The 21,067-nt window shown below is 41.9% G+C and overlaps 1 long non-coding RNA gene and 1 pseudogene across 3 annotated transcripts in view; one reads left to right on the top strand and one right to left on the bottom strand.

The window, feature by feature from the left end:
- The window catches only part of LOC104650758 (uncharacterized), a 60,319-nt gene that overhangs the window by 36,270 nt on the left and 2,982 nt on the right, over positions 1 to 21,067 (bottom strand). For all 3 annotated transcript variants that reach the window (XR_012516226.1, XR_012516227.1, XR_012516228.1), the window contains exon 2: positions 178 to 294. This is a non-coding gene — a long non-coding RNA (uncharacterized LOC104650758). The remainder of the gene's footprint in view (positions 1 to 177; positions 295 to 21,067) is intronic.
- On the top strand, positions 11,543 to 12,512 carry LOC101052958 (small ribosomal subunit protein eS4, X isoform-like; annotated as a pseudogene).

Raw genomic sequence — 21,067 nt, 5'->3', positions numbered from 1 at the left:
AAAAATCAACTCAAAGCCAGGTGCAGTGGCTCACACCTGTAATCCTAGCACTTTGGGAGGTCAAGGTGGGTGGATTGCTTGAGCCCAGGAGTTTGAAACTAGCCTAGGCAACATGTCAAAACCATCTCTAATTCAAACATTCTTATACAAAAATTAGCCAGGTGTGGTGGTGCATACCTGTAATTCCAGATACTTGGGGGGGCTGAGGCAGGAGGCTTGCTTTAATCTTGGAGGTTCAAGATGCAGTGAGCTGTGATTCTGCCACTGTACTCCAGCCCAGACAACAGTGAAACCCTGTCTCAAAAAAAAAAAAAAAAACACTCAAGATGGATGAAAGACTTAAACATAAGACCTGAAACTGTAAAACTACTAGAAAAAAGCCTGTAATCCCAGCACTTTGGGAGGCTGAGGCAGGTGGATCACGAGTTCAAGAGATCGAGGACATCCTGGTCAACATGGTGAAACCCCGTCTCTAATAAAAATACAAAAAAATAGCTGGGCATGGTGGCACGTGCCTGTAATCCCAGCTACTCAGGAGACTGAGGTAGGAGAATTGCCTGAACCCAGGAGGTGGAGGTTGCAGTGAGCTGAGATCATGCCATTGCACTCCAGCCTGGGTAATAAGCGAAACTCAGTCTCAAAAAATAAAAATAAAAAAAGCAGAGGAAAAGCTCCACCACATTGGTCTGGGCAATGATTTCTTGAATAGGACTGCAAAAGGACAAGCAACAAAAGCAAAAATAGACAAGTGGTTTATATTAAACTAAAAAGTTTCTGTATAGCAAAGGAAACTTTTTTTTTTTTTTTGAGACGGAGTCTCAGTCTGTCCCCAGGTTGGAGTGCAGTGGCACAATCTCAACTCACTATAACCTCTGCCTCCAGGGTTCAAGCAATTCCCCTGCCTCAGCCTCCCAAGTAGCTGGGATTACAGGTCCCTCCGCCCAGCTAATTTTTTGTATTTTAGTAGAGATGAGGTTTGACCCTGTTGGCCAGGATGCTCTCAATCTCCTGATCTCGTGAGCTGCCTGCCTCAGCCTCCCAAAGTGCTGGGATTACAGGCGTGAGCTACCGCACCCAGCCTGCAAAGGAAACTTTTAAGAAGAGTGCAGAGATAATACAACTTGGAAAAAGTATTTTCAAACCATACATTTATAAAGGGGCTAGACCAGGCCTGGTGGCTCACGCCTGTAATCCCAACACTTTGGGAAGCTGAGGCAGGCGCATCACTTGAGGTCAGGAGTTCAAGACCAGCCTGTTCAATGTGGTGAAACCCAGTCTTTACTAAAAATATAAAAAATTGACTTAGAAGGAAGATGGCTAACTAGGAACAGCTCAGGATTGCAGCTCCCAGTGAAAGCGCAGAGGGTGAGCGGACGCCGCATTTCCAGATGGATTTTTATTGCCCACAGACCAGGAGATTCCCAGGCAGAGGAGCCCCATGGGTGGCCAGCATGGCTGGTTTGGCCCGCGGGGCTGCTTTGGCCTGAGCTGCTGCTTTGCCGGCGCCCCAGCACGGTGGTTCTCCATACAAAATACACTGGTCCGGGTGCCCTCTTAGCTGGCGATTGGAGCCCCGGGAAGGCAGAGTCACCCATTCATCTGACTAAAAAGGGGACTGAAACAGGGAGCCAGGCCAGGAGATTCCCAGGCAAAAAAAGTGCCACGAATCTCAGTGCCACTGTTTCAGCCTACGCAGTCAGTTGCCAAATGAGAAACCACACAGATCCTGGCGCCTTTTCAACATATGACTGGAACACCTGCGAGAGAGTTGACCATTCAACTAAAAAACAAAGGCTCTGAGGCAGGGAGCCAGATGATCAGACTCAGCTGGTCCCACCCACAAACACACAAAAAAAACAGCAATTGGAAACGCTCTGGGTTGAGAGTTTCACAGCAAGCACAGCTGAGCCTGGGAAGGTCCAGCTCTGTGAGGGAGGGGCATCCATCACTACCGAGACACTCCAACACTATGAAGGTAGTCCGCCATTGCTGAGGCAGCCCACCGTTGCCAAGGCAACCTGCCATTACAGAGAGAACCCGCCATTACAGAGGTGGGCCACCATTGCTGAGGCAGTTCTAACTACACCCATATAAACAGGACTGCAGGGAAGTTCACACGGCAGCTGGGCAGAGCCCACAGCAGCTCAGCAAAGTCCCCACAGGCAGACAGTGACGAGGCTGCCTCCTTGCTGGGCAGGGCAGCCCTGAAAAAAAGGCAGCAGCACAATAGGAAACTCATAAATAAAGCCCTAACTCCCTGGGACAGAACACCTGGGAAAAAAAGGGGTTTATGAGTGCTCCTGCAGCAGACCTAAACGTACCTGCTCAGCAGCTCTGAATGAGCAATAAGCTCACAGCTCAGCACTTGAGCTCCTATAAAGGACAGACTGTCTCCTGAAGCAGCTCCCTGACCCCCGTATATCCAAAGAGTCACCTCATAAAGGATAGATCAGACTGACATTTGGCAGGTATACTTCTGGGACAAAGATAGCAGCAGAAGAAACTGGTGGCAACCCTTACTGTTCTGCAGCTGCTGCAGGTGATCCCCAGGCAAGCAGGCCTGGAGTGGACCTCAGCAGTCCTACAGCAGAGGGCCCAGACTGTTAGAAGGAAAACTAAGAAAAAGAAATAACTTCATCATCAACAAACTGGACGTCCACTCAGAGACCCAATCTGAAAGTCTACAACTACAAAGATGACAGGTGGATAAATCCACAAAGATGGGGAAAAAAACAGCGCAAAAAGGATGAAAACACCCGAAACCAGAACACCACTCCTCCTACAAGGGATCACAACTCCTCACCAGCAAGGGAACAAGGCTGGATGGAGAATATGTGTGATGAAACGATAGCATCAGGCTTCAGAAGGTGGGTAATAAGAAACCTCTGTGAGCTAAAAGAACATGTTCTAACCCAATGCAAAGAAATGAAGAACCTTGAAAAAAATTTTTGACAAAATGCTAACGAGAATGGACAACTTAGGAATATAAGTGAATTGATGGAGGTGAAAAACACAACACAAGAACTTCGCGAAGCATACACAAGTTTCAACAGCCAAATTGACCAAGCAGAAGAAAGAATATCAGAGGTCGAAGATCAACTCAATGAAATAAAACGAGGTGAGATTAGAGAAAAAAGGGTAAAAAGGAATGAACAAAGTCTCCAAGAAATGTGGGACTATGTGAAAAGACCTAATCTACGTTTGATAGGTGTACCTGAATGTGACAAAGAGAATGAATCCAAGCTGGAAAATACTCTTCAGGATATTATCCAGGAAAACTTCCCCAACCTAGCAAGGCAGGCCAATATTCAAGTCCAGGAAATACAGAGAACACCACAAAGATATTCCTCATGAAGAGCAACCCCAAGGCACATAATCGTCAGATTCGCCAGGGTTGAAATGAAGGAGAAAATGCTAAGGGCAGCCAGAGAGAAAGGTTGGGTTACCCACAAAGGGAAGCCCATCAGACTCACAGCAGACCTCTCAGCAGAAACCCTACAAGCCAGAAGAGAGTGGGGGCCAATACACAAAATCCTTAAAGAAAAGAACATTCAACCCAGAATTTCATATCCAGCCAAACTAAGCTTCGTAAGTGAAGGAAAAATAAAATCCTTTGCGAACAAGCAAGTACTCAGAGATTTCATCACCACCAGGCCTGGTTTACAAGAGCTCCAGAAAGAGGCTCTACACATAGAAAGGAACAACCAGTACTAGCCGCTCCAAAACATACCAAATGGTAAAGAGCATCAACACAATGAAGAATCTGCATCAACTAACGGGCAAAACAGCCAGCTAGCATCAAAATGGCAGGATCAAATTCACACAAAATATTAACCCTAAATGTAAATGGACTAAATGCCCCAATCAAAAGACACAGACTGGCAAATTGGATAAAAAGCCAAAACCCATCGGTGTGCTGTATCCAGGAAACCCATCTCACATGCAAGGATACACAGAGGCTCAAAATAAAGGGATGGAGGAAGATTTACCAAGCAAATGGAGAGCAAAAAAAAGCAGGAGTTGCAATTCTCGTCTCTGATAAAATAGACTTTAAAGCAACAAAGATCAAAAGAGACAAAGAAGGACATTACATAATGGTAAAAGGATCAATGCATCAAGAAGAGCTAATAATCCTAAATATATATGCACCCAATACAGGAGCACCCAGATACACAAGGCAAGTTCTTAATGACTTACAAAGAGACTTAGACTCCCACACAATAATAGTGGGAGACTTTAACACCCCATTGTCAATATTATACAGATCGACCAGACAGAATATTAACAAGGATATCCAGGACTTCAACTCAAACCTGGAACAAGCAAACCTAATAGACATTTACAGAACTCTCCACCCTAAATCCACAGAATATACATTCGTCTCAGCACCACATCACACCTACTCTAAAATTGACCACATAATTGGAAGTAAATCACTCCTCAGCAAATGCAAAAGAATGGAAATCATAACAAACAGTCTCTCAGACCACAGTGCAATCAAGTTAGAACTCAGAATTCAGAAACTAACTCAGAACCGCACAGCTTCATGGAAACTGAACAACTGGCTCTTGAATGTTGACTGGATAAACAATGAAATGAAGGCAGAAATAAACTGTTCTTTGAAACCAATGAGAACAAAGACCCAACATACCAGAATCTCTAGGACACATTTAAAGCAGTCTCTAGAGGAAAATATACAGCAATAAATGCCACATGAGAAGCAAAGAGAGATCTAAAATCGACACCCTATCATCAAAATTGAAAGAGCTAGAGGAGCAAGATTAAAAAAAACTCAAAACCTAGCAGAAGACAACAAATAACTAAGATCAGAGCAGAACTGAAGGAGATAGAGACATAAAAAAAACTCTTCAAAAAAATCGATAAATCCAGGAGCTGGCTTTTCGAAAAGATTAACAAAATAGACATACCACTAGCCAGATTAATAAAAAAGAAAAGAGAGAATAATCAAATAGATGCAATAAAAAACGATAAAGGGGATATCACCACAGATTCCACAGAAATTCAAACCATCATCAGAGATTATTACAAACTCTATGCACATAAACTAGTAAACCTGGAAGAAATGGACAAATTCCTGGACACTTGCCTCTTCCCAAGCCTAAACCAGGAAGAGGTCGAAACCCTGAATAGGCCAATAACAAGGTCTGAAGTTGAGGCAGCAATTAAGAGCCTACCACCCAAAAAAAGGCCAGGTCCAGATGGGTTCACAGCTGAATTCTACCTGACATACAAAGAGGAGCTGCTAGTACCATTCCTTCTGAAACTATTCCAAATAATCCAAAAAGAGGGAATCCTTCCCAAATCATTTTATGAGACAAACATCATCCTGATACCAAAACCCAGCAGAGACTCAACAAGAAAAGAAAACTTCAGGCCAATATCCATTATGAACATAGATGCAAAAATCTTCAATAAAATACTGGCAAGCCGATTGCAACAGCACATCAAAAAGCTTATCCACCATGATCAAGTAGGACTCATCCCGGGGATGCAAGGCTGGTTCAACATACACAAATCTATAAACGTAATTCACCACACAAACAGAACCAAAGACAAAAACCACATGATTATCTCAAGTGATGCAGAGAAAGCCTTTGACAAAATTCAACAGCCCTTTATGCTAAAAACCCTCAATAAACTAGGTACTGAAGAAACGTATCTCAAAATAATAAAAGCTATTTATGACAAACCAACAGCCAACATCATACTGAATGAGTAAAAACTGGAAGCATTCCCTTTGAAATCTGGCAGTAGACAAGGATGCCCTCTCTCACCACTCCTATTCAATATAGTACCAGAAGTTCTAGCCAGAGCAATCAGGCAAGAAAAAGAAATAAAGGGTATTCAAATAGGAAAGGAGGAAGTCAAATTGTCTCTATTTGCAGAGGACATGACTGTATATCTAGAAGACCCCATGGTCTCAGCCCAAAATCTCCTAAAACTGATAAGCAACTTCAGCAAAGTCTCAGGATACAAAATCAATGTGCAAAAATCACAAGCATTCCTATACACCAATAACAGACTTAAAAAGAACCAAATCAAGAATGAACTGCCATTCGCAATTGCTACAAAGAGAATAAAATACCTAGGAATACAACTAACAAGGAATGTAAAGGACCTCTTCAGGAGAACTACAAGCCACTGCTCAACAAAATAAGAGAGGACACAAACAGATGGAAAAACATTCCATGTTCATGGTTAGGAAGATTTAATATCATGAAAATGGCCATACTGCCCAAAGTAATTTACAGATTCAATGCTATCCCCATCAAGCTACCAATGACCTTCTTCACAGAACTGGAAAAAAACCACCTTAAACTTCCTATGGAACCAAAAGACAGCCCGCATAGCCAAGTCAATTCTAAGCAAAAAGAACAAAGTGGGAGGCATCACACTACCTGACTTCAAACTATACTACAAGGCTACAGTAATCAAAACAGCATGGTACTGGTACTAAACCAGAGATATAGACCAATGGAACAGAATAGAGGCCTCGGAGGCAACACAACATATCTACAACCATCTGATCTTTGACAAACCTGACAAAAACAAGCAATGGGGAAAGGATTCCCTGTTTAATAAATGGTGTTAGGAAAACTGGAGAGCCATGTGCAGAAAGCGGAAACTGGACGCCTTCCTGACACCTTACACTAAAATTAACTCCAGATGGATTAAAGACTTAAACATAAGACCTAACACCATAAAAACCCTAGAAGAAAATCTAGGCAAAACAATTCAGGACATAGGCGTAGACAGTGATTTCATGACCAAAACACCAAAAACATTGGCAACAAAAGCCAAAATAGACAAATGGGACCTAATCAAAGTCCACAGCTTCTGCACAGCAAAAGAAACAGTCATTAGAGTGAATTGGCAACCAACAGAATGGGAAAAAAAATTTGCAGTTTATCCATCTGACAAAGGGCTGATATCCAGAATTTACAAAGAACTAAAACAGATTTATAAGAAAAAAACAAAGCCCATTCAAAAGTGGGCAAAGAATATGAACAGACACTTTACAAAAGAAGACATACAGGAGGCCAACAAACATATGAAAAAATGCTCATCATCACTGGTCATTAAATAAATGCAAATCAAAACTACATTGAGATACCATCTCACGCCAGTCAGAATGGCAATCATTAAAAAATCTGGAGACAACAGATGCTGGAGAGGATGTGGAGAAACAGGAACACTTTTACACTGTCAGTGGGAGTGTAAATTAGTTCAACCATTGTGGAAGACAGTGTGGCGATTCCTCAAGGACCTAGAAATAGAAATTCCATTTGATCCAACAATCCCATTACTGAGTATATATCCAAAGGATTATAAATTGATAAATTGTTCTACTATAAGGACACATGCACACAAATGTTCACTGCAGCACAGTTTACAATAGCAAAGACCTGGAACCAACCCAAATGCCCACTGACGATAGACTGGACAGGAAAAATGTGGCACATATACACCATGGAATATTATACAGCCATCAAAAACAATGAGTTTGTGTCCTTTGTAGGGACCTGGATGAACCTGGAAACCATCATTCTCAGCAAACTGACACAAGAGCAGAAAATCAAACACTGCATGTTCTCAACTCATAGGCAGGTGTTGAACAATGAGAACACATGGACACAGGGACGGAAGCACTACACACTGGGGTCTGTTTGGGGGAAATAGGGGAGGGACAGCAGGGGTGGGGAATTGAGGAGAAACAGCAGGGGGAGAAATGCCAGATATAGGTGAAGGGGAGGAAGGCAGCAAATCACACTGCCATGTGTGTACCTATGCAATAATCTTGCATGTTCTTCACATGTATCCCAAAACCTAAAATGCAATAATATATATATATATATAATCAGCCTGGCATAGTGGCATGTATCTGTAATCCAGCTGCATGGGAGGCTAAGGCAGGAGAATCTCTTGAAGGGAGGTGGAAGTTGCAGTAACCTGATATTGCATCACTGCACTCAAGCCTGGGTGGCAGAATGAGACTCTGTCTCAAAAAAAAAAAAAAAAAAAAAAAAATTACCCCGCAACTTTTTTTTTAAAAAAAAAGGGGGGGGGGAGCTAATATCCAAAATATATAAGGAACTCAATTCAATAACAAGAAAACAAATAACCCAATTAATAAATGGGCAAAATACTCAACGTCTCTAAGCATAGGGAAATGCAAATAAAACCATGAGATATTACCTCACACCTGTTAGAAGGGCTATATGGAGGTTCCTCAAAAAAATAAAAATAGAAATATCTTATTATCCAGCAATCCCACTTCTGGGTATATACCCAGTAGAGTTGAAATCAGTATGTTGAAGATGTATCTGCACTTCCATGTTCATTTCAGCATTATTCACAATAGCCATATAGACATGGAAGCCAACCTAAACGTCTACCAACAAATGAGTGGATAAATCAAATGTGGTGTGTACATACATAAAAGAACTATTTAGCCTCAAAAAAGAAGGAAATTCTGTCATTTGCAACAATATAGATGAACCTGGAGGACATTATGTTAAGTAAAATAAGCCAGACACAGAAAGACAAATATTGTGTGATCTCATTTACATGTAGAATCTAAAAAAGCGGATCTCATAAAAACAGATTAAAAAATGACCAGAGGTGGGATGGGTGGGTGAAGGGAATAGGGATAGGGGAGATGATGATCAAAGGGTACAAAGTTTCAGTTAGACTGGAAGGATATGGTTTAGTGATACGGATTATATCAATCTCATAAAAATATTACGTTTATTTTCTAATTTTAAAAGATTCAAATATTTACTAAGAACACCCTGTTGCCTAGGCTGGAGTGCAGTGGTACCATCTCAGCTCACTGCAACCTCTGCCTCCTGAGTTCAAGCAATTCTCCTGCCACAGCCTCCCAAGTAGCTAAGATTACAGGCTCAGGCCACCATGCCCAGCTAATTTTTGTATTTTTAGTAGAGACAGGTTTCACCATGTTAGCCAGGCTGGTCTCAAACTCCTAACCTCAAGTGATCCACCCACCTCAGCCTCCCAAAGTGCTGGGATTATGGGTGTCAGCCACTGTGCCCGGCCAGAAATTTTTAAATAATACGAACTGCCACAGCCTAGAAGATAGCAGAATGTTCTTCATTAAAATAACAACAATAATAATATTGAAGCTGAGCAGAGTGACTTGGCTATAGTCTCAGCTACTCGGGAGGCTGAGGCAAAAGGATCACTTGAGCCCGGGAGTTTCAATCCAGCCTGGGCAAGACAGCAAGACCCTGTTTTAAAAAATATTACATATTGAATATTTATACTACAATCAGTAAACATGGATGTTAATATAAACACCTCAGGAATTCAACAGTGGCCTGTGTGTTTCAGGTGAAAACTATCTCTAGGACTGAAATTATTCTTTCAGAGATAAAAATGCATTATGGAAAAAAAATCAAATAAAAGAATAATGCATTTTGGGAAAAGATACTTCCTTTCTGAGGAAATACAATACAATGTCAAGTACTCCATGATTCAGAGCAAATGTCTGTTTTTCATAGTAAACACTGGACCAACACCTGATTGCTGCCATGGTTTGGCTGTGTCCCCATCCAAATCTTATCTTGAATTGTAGTAATGCCCATGTGTCAAAGGCAGGGCCAGGTGGAGACAACTGAATCATGGGGAGTGGTTCCCCCCATACTTAGTGAATAAGTGTCATGAAATCTGATGGTTTTATAAAGGGAGTTCCCCTGCACAAGCTCTCTTGCCCGCGACCATGTCCTAAGGCATCACTTGGCTCCTCATTTGCCTTCAGCCATGATTGTGAGGCCTCCCCAGCCATGTGGAACGGTGAGTCAATTAAACGTCTCTCCTTTATAAATTACCCAGTCTCAGGTATGGCTTTATCAGCAGCATAAGAACAGATCAATTGCCATTTTGGCATGTTTTAGGTGAGGGAATAGGTTTCTCCTTTTTTCTCATGCATAAATGGTCTTAAAATGTCATTCCTATAGAGGCTTCGTTATCAGCACTCCTATTAAAAGACCTTACCTATGACACATTCTGAATTTGGGTGGACTAAGAGAAAACAGAACTGATTTCACACAGTACCACATAAAATATGCTCTTTCCTGTCTTTGATCCCCTCCAGCTCCAGGATACTATCACTTCCTGTTCCCTGGTGGGCCTCTCAGGATAAGATTTGGGAAGTGCACCAATCGACCAGCTGAGGAAATCAACATCTTATTCTCATGAATAATCTCTGTAGCCCTCTACAGAGGGGTCAAAATTAATGACAAAAATCTTTCAATATATTTTTACAAACACGAGTAACACATTAAAAAGATCATAGGCTTTAGAACCAACAATCTTAAGTTTAAATTTTTAATGGACATTTATTTTATGGACAAGTTACTTAACTCTCTGAGCCTGTTTCTTCATCTGTAAAAATGGAAATAACAACATCTACCTTGTTAGAATTGAATGTGCTCACTTTGAGATTACATTAGCTGTTCTTACTTTTCCTTTTTCACTTTCCACATTATACTGAAAGGTTCATAAATATTACACATCTCTCTCTATCCACCTTTCCTATCATCATGACAATTTATAATTCCACATTTCTGGTTCAAGATTGCTATAGAATTACTGTTACTGAGTATGGATTATAAAATTGATATATTGAGAAATTATTTCTATGGTCAGGATATATGTAAATGGGGGTGGGAAAGAGAGAAAAAAATTTACTCTGCTAAACTGCCTAAGTAATGCCAAAGAAGGACCTGGGCTAAAAACATTGAGAATAAATTTGGGGCTGAAATAGTGCCCAAAGAAAAAAAAAAATCCTTCGATACTAAATAAATCATCTGTTCAGGTGTCAGTCTCCACCCTGGACAGAGCGCTCAATGGCTGGAACCTTATTTCAGTTAATCATATGTAACAACTTTTTTTTTTTTGAGACGGAGTCTTACTCTGTTGCCAGGCTGAAGTGCAGTGGCACAATCCCGGCTCACTGCAACCTCCGCCTCCTGGGTTCAAGTGATTCTCCTGCCTCAGCTTCCCGAGTAGCTGGGACTACAGGCGTGTGCCACCACGCCCAGCTAATTTTTATATTTTTTAGTAGAGACAGGGGTTTTACCATGTTGGCCAGGATGGTCTTGATCTCTTGACCTTGTGATCTGCCCATCTCAGCTTCCCAAAGTGCTGGGATTACAGGCGTGAGCCATATCACAACTATTAAGACAGAGCTGCTTATATAAAACAAAGAGTAGTTGAAGTCAAGTAACAGTGTCTTGAATGAGACAGAAATTTCTCTTTCATAGACTGTAAGTTTTGCAAGGAGTAAAAAAAATAAAAATAAAGAAATTTTCCAGCTCGGCACAATGGCTCATGCCTATAATCCCAGTACTTTGGGAGGCCGAGGCAGGTGGATCACCTGAGGTCAGGAGTCCGAGACCAGCTTGACCAACATGGTGAAACCCTGTCTCCACTAGGCAGGGTGGCACATGCCTGTAATCCAGCTACTCGGGAAACTGAGACAGAACCACTTGAACCTGGGAGACAAAGGTTGCAGTGAGCTGAGATTGCACCACTGCACTCCAGCCTGGGCAACAAGAGCAAAACTGTCTCAAAAAAAAAAAAAAAAGACACGCACCAGAAGATGGAGGTCCTCTTTCCTTGACTAACACAGCCATGGCTCATGGTCCCAAGAAGCATCTGAAGAAGGCAGCAGCTCCAAAGCATTGGATGCTGGAGCAAAAACTGGTGTGTTTGCTCCTTGTCCATCCACCAGTCCTCACAAGTTGAGAGAGAGTGTCTCCCCCTCATCATTTTCCTGTGGAACGGACTTAAGTGTGCCCTGACAGGAGATGAAGTAAAGAAGATTTCCTTCTCGGCCTTTTGGCTAAGATCAAGTGTAAAGAAGATTTCCGTGCAGCAGTTCATTAAGATCCATGGCAAGGTCCGAAGTGATATAACCTATCCTGCTGGATTCATGGATGTTACCAGCATTGACAAGACTCAAGAGAATTTCCATCTGTTCTATGACACCAAGGGTTGCTTTGCTGTACATCATATTACACCTGAGGAGGCCAAGTACAAGTTGTGCAAAATGAGAAAAAATCTTTGTGGGCACAAAAGGAATCCCTCGTCTGGTGACTCATGATGCCCACACCAACCGCTACCCTGATCCCCTCATCAAGTTGAATGACACCATTCAGATTGATTTGGAGACTGGCAAGATTACCAATTTCATCAAGTTCAACACTGGTAACTTGTGCATGGTGACTAGAGGTGCTAACCTGGGAAGAATTGGTGTGATCACCAACAGAGAGAGGAACCCTGGATCTTTTCACGTGGTTCACATGAAAGATGACAATGGCAACAGCTTTACAACTCAACTCTCCAACACTTTTGTTATTGGCAAGGTCAACAAACCATGGATTTCTCTTCCCTAAGGAAAGGGTATCCGCCTCACCATTGCTGAAGAAAGAGACAAAAGACTGGCAGCCAAACAGAGCAGTGGGTAAAATGGTCCCTGGGTGACATGTTAGACCTTTATATGTAATTAAAAATAATGTGGCATGATTAATAGCAAAAAAAAAAAAAAATTCCCTTTCACATTAAAGTCCACAGGAAGGCCATCTAGGACTGGCATGGTGGCTCTATAATCATCCAAGATCCAGGCTTTCCTCTCTCTTTCTGCTCCGTTATCCTAGCAACTGGCATTCATTCTCAAGATCACCTCATGGTCCAAGAGGGCTGATGGCCCTCTAACCAGCAAGTCTGTGCCCAAGCCAAAAGAAGGAAGGACAGAAAGGCAGAGAGAACACACCTGCCAGCTGAGTTAGCTTCTTTTAGGCAGCCTTCTGGGAAACTGACTTGATACTGGTAGAATTAGTCACATAGCCATATCTCATCAGAGGGGATGGAAAATTCAGTCTTTTAGCTGGGGACATAAGCTCCAAATAAACTGGGGACTGATATTCTTTTACTAAAATGCAATGGAAGAATGGACATTGGTGGTCCCAGCAATCTCTGCTATAATATTTCAAACCCATGTGAGAAGGGCCAGGCAAAGTGGCTCACATCTGCAATCGCAGCACTTTGGGACCCAAGGTGGGAGGATCACTTGAGACTAGGAGTTTGAGACCAGCTAGGGCAACACAGTGAGACCATGTCTCCACAAAAAATTAAAAATTAGCCAGGCATGGTGGTGGCATGTACCTGCAGTCCCAACTACTGGGGAGGCTGAGTTGGGAGGATTACTTGAACCTAGGAGATCAAGGCTGCAGTGAGGTATAATCACACCACTGCATTCGAGCCTGGACAACAGAAGAAGACCCTGCCTTTAAAAAACAAAAACAAAAATTATTTGAGAGGGTAAAAATGTCAAGCACCTTCGAAAGAAGACAGCCTTATAGGCCTCATCTACCTAGGAAGTCTGTTCCATCTTTTCCAACTTTAAGTGATCCTAGGAACATTAGAAAAGTAGTGAGTCCTTCCCACAGCCCCTCACCCTTTTGTAGGGAGTTTGTGGAAACAGAAACACTTTAAAAGCCAGTTAAGTCACCTCTGCTTCCATTCTTGATTGGTCTCTAACTAGCCATGGGGCAAACTTGTCTCTTAGGGAGGAAAACATTACAGCCTTTAATTAGAGTTTTGAAATTCAAGCCTAAGTAAGACATGTGATAACTGAACAAGTAAGTGAAAGCAAAAAATCACTTTAGGTAAAATATCTAGATTTTTAAAATATTGTTTTACTAGAAAATATTAAAGCCTCCACAGTACTCTCCTCTTTTAAAAAAGCTTTCCAGCTGGGCACAGTGGCTCATGCCTATAATCCCAGTACTTGGGGAGGCCAAGGCAGGCGGATCACGAGGTCAGGAGTTAGAGACCATCCTGGCCAACACAGTGAAAACCCATCTCTACTAAAAAAATACAAAAAAAATAGCTGGGCGTGGTGGCAGGTGCCTGTAATCCCAGCTATTTGGAAGGCTGAGGCAGGAGAATCACTTGAACCCGGAGGCGGAGGTTGCAGTGAGCCAAGATAGCACCACTGCACTCAAGCCCGCGCGACAGTGTGAGGCTCCGTCTAAAACAACAACAACAACAACAACAAAAACAAAACAAAACTTTCCAGGCCAGACATGGTGGCTTATGCCTGTAATCTCAGTTCTTTGGGAGACAGGGCAGGCAGATCACTTGAGTCCAGGAGCTCTAGACCAGCCTGAGCAACATAGCAAAACCTGTTTCTACTAAAAACACAAAAATTAGCCAGGCATGGTGGTGGTCACCTGTAATTCTAGCTACTCGGGAGGCTGAGGCAGGAGAATGGCTTAAATTCAGGAGGCAGAAGTTGCATGCAGTGAGCCAAGATCACATCACTGCATTCCAGCCTAGGTGACAGAGTGAGACCCTGTCAAGTAAATACATACATGCATACCCTTCCATAGCATCCTATAATCCTTGGGGCAAAACCCAAAACTCCTTAACAGTAAACACTCTACATTTTCATGGTTCAAGGTGCCTTTAGTGTCTCAGCAGTTTTTTTCAAGGCCCACTCAGGCCAAAAGAAATAGCTAACATTTTGATCTACTAAGTAGTTAAATCCAAACAATAAATATTCATGTACTAACAACTTAGTGCCTTTTGGGCACTCCATAACTTCTGAAACCTTAGAATCGTATTGGACACAGCCATCCTCATCTCTTGCTCCACGCTGATTTTCCCGTAGGTCTTGTTTTATCACAGCAAGGAGGAAAAAACACATCCAAAGGAATGTAGCTGGATTTAAGATGGAAACCAGCTCAAGGTAGTAGTTCCCATGATGTTCGACAGATGTCGCTGTGTTTCTCTCAAATTTTAAAAATATCCAATGTGTCCTGGTGAGTTTGCTGGTACACCCCAGGGAGCCTCAAAACACAGTTTGGGACATGTTTTATAAGGCCTTGCATTAACTAGCCCCTGACCATTTCTTCAGCCTCATCTGCTACTGCTATCCTTGTTTACTACACTCCAGTTCTACTGGCCTTTTATTTTCCCAAACAAGCCAAGCTCCTCAGTGTTTTCTCATGCTTTGCCTTTGTTTGGAGGACTTTTCAACCAGATAAGCCTTCTTTACTTCTCCTAGGTTATATAAGGGACCCCTGTTACTCTCTCACTAGCCTACAGGCTCCACGAAGGCAGGGACCATGTCTGTTTTCTATACCATCTTAATACCCCATGTCTAGCACAGTTCCAGGCACATAGTAGAAACTCAAGTGGTTTAAAAATATGTATGTTTCTGGCCAGGCGAGGTGGCTCATGCCTGTAATCCTAGCACTTTGGGAGGCCAAGGCAGGTGGATCACCTGAGGTCAGGAGTTTGAGACTAGCCTGGTCAACATAGTGAAACTCCATCTCTACTAAAAATCCGTAATATTAGCTGGGCATGGTGGTGTGCACCTGTAATCCCAGCTACTCAGGAGGCTGAGGCAGGAGAATCACTTGAACCCAGGAGGCAGAGGTTACAGTGAGCAGAGATCATGCCACTGCACTCCAGCCTGGGCAACAGAGCGAGATTCCACCTCAAAAAAACAAAACTAAACTAACTAAATAAAAGATATGTTTCTGGCCGGGCGCGGTGGCTCAAGCCTGTAATCCCAGCACTTTGGGAGGCCGAGGCGGGTGGATCACGAGGTTGAGAGATCGAGACCATCCTGGTCAACATGGTGAAAACCCGTCTCTACTAAAAATACAAAAAATTAGCTTGGCATGGTGGCTCGTGCCTGTAATCCCAGCTACTCAGGAGGCTGAGGCAGGAGAATTGCCTGAACCCAGGAGGCGGAGGTTGCGGTGAGCCGAGATCGCGCCATTGCACTCCAGCCTGGGTAACAAGAGCGAAACTCAGTCTCAAAAAAAAAAAAAAAAAAAAAAAAGATATGTTTCTATTTGACATTAATAAATTAATCTTCAAACACACAAGTAATCCAGTAGTGAAATACAAGAGAAATTCCTTTCTTGTTAACAGATCAGTTCATCATCTAAAAATTGATGGCATCTTAGAATGTGATTGCTAGCATACTTATAATGGCATTTTAATTAACTAATTAATTTATTTTTTTAATGAGATAGGGTTTCTCCATGTTGGTCAGGCTGGTCTCGAACTCCCGACCTCAGGTGATCAACCCACCTCTGCCTCCCAAAATGCTGGGATTACAGGCATGAGCCACTGCACATGACAATGGCATTTTAAAAAACAAATTAGAGGCCAGGTGCAGTGACTCACACCTGTAATCCCAGCACTTTGAGAGGCTGAGGTGTGTGGATCACTTGAGGCCAGGAGTCCAATACCAACCTGGCCAACATGGCAAAACCCCATCTCAACTAAAAATATAAAAATTAGCCAGATATGGTGGCATGTGCCTGTAGTTCCAGCTACTCAGGAGGCTGAGGCAGGAGAACCACTTGAGCCCAGGAAGCGGAGGTTGCAGTGGGCTAAGATCCTACCACTGCACTCTATCTGGGCAACACAGTGAGGCTCCTTCTCAAAAAAAAAAAACTAGAGAAAAAATAGTCTTTTCAATGAACGGTGCTAGAACAACTGGATGTCCATATGCAAAAGAATGAAGTTGTCCTTTCAGGCCCACTTCTTGCCTAAAAAAAAAGAATGAAGTTGTCCCACTACCTGACCATATTAAAAAATTAATGCAAAATATGTTATAGACTTAAATTTAAGAGCTAAAACTATAAAACTCTTATAAGAGTAAATTTTTATAACCTTAGATTAGGCAGTAATTTCTTTGATGTAACACTAAAAGCACAAGCAACAGAAGAAAACTTAGATAAACTTCATCAAAATTTAAAACTTTTTGGTTTCAAAGGACACCATTAAGAAAGCAAAAAGAGCCTACAAAATGGGAAACATTTTTTGCAGATCATATATCCAATAAGGGTCTTGTATTTAGCATATATGAAGAACTCTTACAACTGAATAAAAAGACAACCCAATTTAAAAATGGAGCAAAGATAAGAATTTCTCCAAAGAAGATGCAAGAAGCACATGAAAAGATGCCCAGCATCATTAGACATTAGGGAATGCAAATCAAAACCACCAAGAGATACCACTTCACAGCCATTAGGATGGCTAAAATTAAGAAGACAGACAATAAAAAGTGTCGACAAGGATATGGAGAGGTGAAATCCTCAAACATTGAGATTATACAACGTATGAATGAGATTATAAAATGGGGCAGCCACTTTGGAAACAGTTTGAGAGTCCTCCAAAGTGTTAAACATAAAGTTACCATATGGCCCAATAATTTTTTTTTTTTTTTTTTAGATAGAGTCTCACTCTGTCACTTAGGTTAGAGTGCAGTGGCGCAATCTCAGCTCGCTGCAACTTCTGCTACCTGGGTTGAAGTGATTCTCCTGCCTCAGCCTCCCAAGTAGCTGAGATTACAGGCACCCACCACTGTACCTGGCTAATTTTTGTAGTTTTTAGTAGAGAGCCTGGCTAATTTTTGTAATTTTTAATAGAGACGAGGTTGCACCATGTTGGCCAGCCTGGTCTTGAACTTCTGACCTTGTGATCCACCCACCTCGGTCTCCCAAAGTGCTGGGATTACAGGTGTGAGCCACTGCGCCCAGCCATGACCCAGCAATTCTACTCACAGGTATATACCCAAAAGAAATGAAAATATATGTTCACACAAAAGTTTGTACATGAATGTTTACGGCAGCATTATTCATAATAGCCAAAAAGTACAAACAACTGAAATGTCCTGTGATAGTGCTATGCAACAGAATATGATTTGATCATAAAAATAAATGAAGTAGTGATACATGCTACAAACTAGACAAACCTTCAAAACATTAGACTAAGTCAGAGAAGCCAGTCACAAAGACCACCTATTATAAAATTCCACTCACACAAAATGTCCGGAACAGGGAAATCTACAAAGATAGTAGATTAATGGTTGCCAGGGGCTGAGAGGAAGACAGGATGTAAAGTGACTGTTAATAGGTATGGGGTTTTCTCTTTCAGGGTGATAAAAAGGTTCAAAATTAGATAGTTTTGATGGCTGCAAAACTAAATATACTAAAAAACATGAAATGGTACACTTAAAGGGGCAAAAATCTTGGTCTGTGAATATCTCAATATACCTATTATTTTAAAAACATTTGAAAAATCATGTCTCCATCATCTGCTGAATAAAGTTCTGACTGTAAGATTGCCTACAAGGCTCCTAAGATCTGATACTTCCTACCACTCCTTCTTTATTCCCTCCAATCCCAGAGGCTCCAATAAACTACCTGGGGTTTCTTCTGCTTCACTCATGCACTGCAGCTTTGTACATTTGGTTCCCTTTGCTTTGAGTGACCTTCATCTGCCTAGTAAATGCCCACTTGTCCCTTAAGACCCAGCTCATTGCACACTGTGCTGGTGGCCCTCCTTTGTGCTCACCTGACATCCTGTGCATATGTCATTGTAGCATGCCTGGAATTGTTTCATAAATGTCAGCTTCCTTGCTGTGCTCCCACAGGACTGACTTTCTTCAAGGCAGGAACTATGTTTATCTTTGCACTCCCAACACACAGCAGAGGTGCTCAATAAATGAAATAAAGGAATTAATGGATTGAATCTATAAATTCTTCATGCTTATATTTGTTTTATGATCTCTCTCTCTTATTCATGTCTCTTAACATACAGTTTTTATATGTTACATTTTTCATGTCTGTATGATTAGCCTATTGTTTTAAAATCTACAGCTTTTGACTAGGTGTGGTGGCTCATGCCTGTAATTCCAGTATTTGGGAGGCTGAGGCAGGAGGATCCATTGAGCCCAGAAGTTCAAGACTCGACTAGGCGACATAGAGAGACTCCATCTCTACAAAAAATACAAAAATTAGCTGGGCACACACCTGTAGCTACTCAGGAGGCTGAGCCTGCAGTGAGCCATGATCACGCCACTGCACTCCAGCATGGGTAATAGTGAGACCCTGTCTCAAATAAATATTTTTTAAATAAAAACAAAAATAAAATATACTGGGTTTTTGTTTTTTGAGAGAGAGTCTCACTCTGTCACCCAGGCTGGAGTGCAGTGACTCGATTTCAGCTCTCCGCAGCCTCGACATCCTGGGTTCAAGCCATCCTTCTGCCTCAGACCCTCAAGTAGCTAGGATTACAGGTGCGCACCACCATACCCAGCTAATTTTTGTATTTTTTGTAAAGATGAGGGTCTCAGGGCCGGGCATGGTGTCTCAAGCCTGTAATCCCAGCACTTTGGGAGGCCGAGGCGGGTGGATCACGAGGTCAAGAGATTGAGACCATGAGACCATCCTGGTCAACATGGTGAAACCCCATCTCGACTAAAAATACAAAAAATTAGCTGGTCATGGTGGCGCACGCCTGTAATCCCAGCTACTCAGGAGGCTGAGGCAGGAGAATTGCCTGAACCCAGGAGGCGGAGGTTTCGGTGAGCCAAGATCGTGCCATTGCACTCCAGCCTGGGTAACAAGAGCGAAACTCCGTCTAAAAAAAAAAAAAAAAAAAAAAAAAAGATGAGGGTCTCATCATGTTTCCCAGGCTGGTTTCGAACTCCTGAGCTCAAGCAGTCCGCCTACCTTGGCTTCCCACAGTGCTAGGATAACAGGCATGAGAAATCATGCCCAATCAAAATCTACTGCTTTTGTAATAAAGTAAGTTAAACACAGGAGCGTTTAATAAATTACAAGTGAGTTTCTTTTCTCAGGTGATGTTTTATAAGGTTTGTATAATTTAGATAACCAGTTGCTATTTACTATCACAATTCAATTACTATTAATTAACATTGTGATTGAAGTTTTACAAATAACTGGTGAGTGAATCTGATAGATTGTATGAGTTAATAAGTTGAAGCTGGTATGTATTTACACCATTGAAGTTGGTAATTACAGAGTTTAAGACCACTTTGAAGTACATTTCACTAATTATTGCATTTCAATACTGCTACCTCTTCATTACCACTTCATGTGACACAGATTACTAATAAATTCCTTTACTGTGAGGTCATTCTCCTAAATTAGGAAGAACCAGAGATGAGACACATAAGACCCAAAGTGAATTTGTGGATCAGAGAGTGAGTCACAGAGATCAGACTCCAAAAAACACCTCCCACTGTGTCTATTTTCTAGTTCTAAGTTCAAACTTGGATTTAGAAGAATATATGACTTGACTCCTCATCAGTCTTTTAGCTCAGGTGTGGGTTAGGAAGGATATGTCAGAGTGAAGACGGCATGTGTGTAGAAAGGTACATTTTGAAGTGGTAGACAAATGCTCACATTTATCTTTGTCAGGAAGTGGCTGTGGGAACTGAGAATGTGATGTCTGCTGACAGGGAGTAGGGCTTACGCAGAAGTTGTCTGCATAAGCTTCCAGATTCACTGTTTTAGATAGTTCTTTCAAACTTTTACACGCCACAGAATCTCCAGCTACACTGTTTCTCAGGTGTGGTGGCTCACGCCTTTAATTCCAACACTTAGAGGACGCCAAGCGGGGAGGATTGCTTGAGCCCTGGAGTTGAGGCCAGCCTGGCCAACATAGTAAGATCCCCATATCTGTAAGTAATAAATAAAAAGATACATAACAAAAAATTGTTTTGTGGGGGAATATATTATGTACATTAAGGGGTGATCACCTTTCCAATTTTTTTTTTAAGAATCTTGAGTAAACAAACTTTAGCTGAGCTTTCAGAATCAATGAGGATTGGGACGGCTTCAAGACTATTGCCTATGAGTTGATAAAATCAGTGCTTTCATTTTTACTCTGCACTCGGGGTAATAATAGCTCCAGGGTTCCTATTTGTTTGCTGGACAAGGGCTTTACATGCATTATCTCTCTTGATCCTCCCCATAATCCTGAGAGGGAGGAGGCCATATAATTGCTATTTTACACATGATTTGGAAACCAAGCCTTACAGCAGCTAAATCAATGGCCTGAGATTGCACCACTACTAGTGTCTGAGAGGAGATTACATTCAGCGGTTACTCTCACCAAGTTCCTAATAGTTGTTACTGCCATCCACAGTGTGATCTAGTAAATGGATAATTATAGCTTAGATGTT

Source organism: Saimiri boliviensis, chromosome 2, assembly GCF_048565385.1.
Source record: "Saimiri boliviensis isolate mSaiBol1 chromosome 2, mSaiBol1.pri, whole genome shotgun sequence".
Taxonomy (NCBI): domain Eukaryota; kingdom Metazoa; phylum Chordata; class Mammalia; order Primates; family Cebidae; genus Saimiri; species Saimiri boliviensis.
Note: the sequence above shows the minus strand (reverse complement) of the source record. Positions and strands in the feature narration are given on the sequence as shown.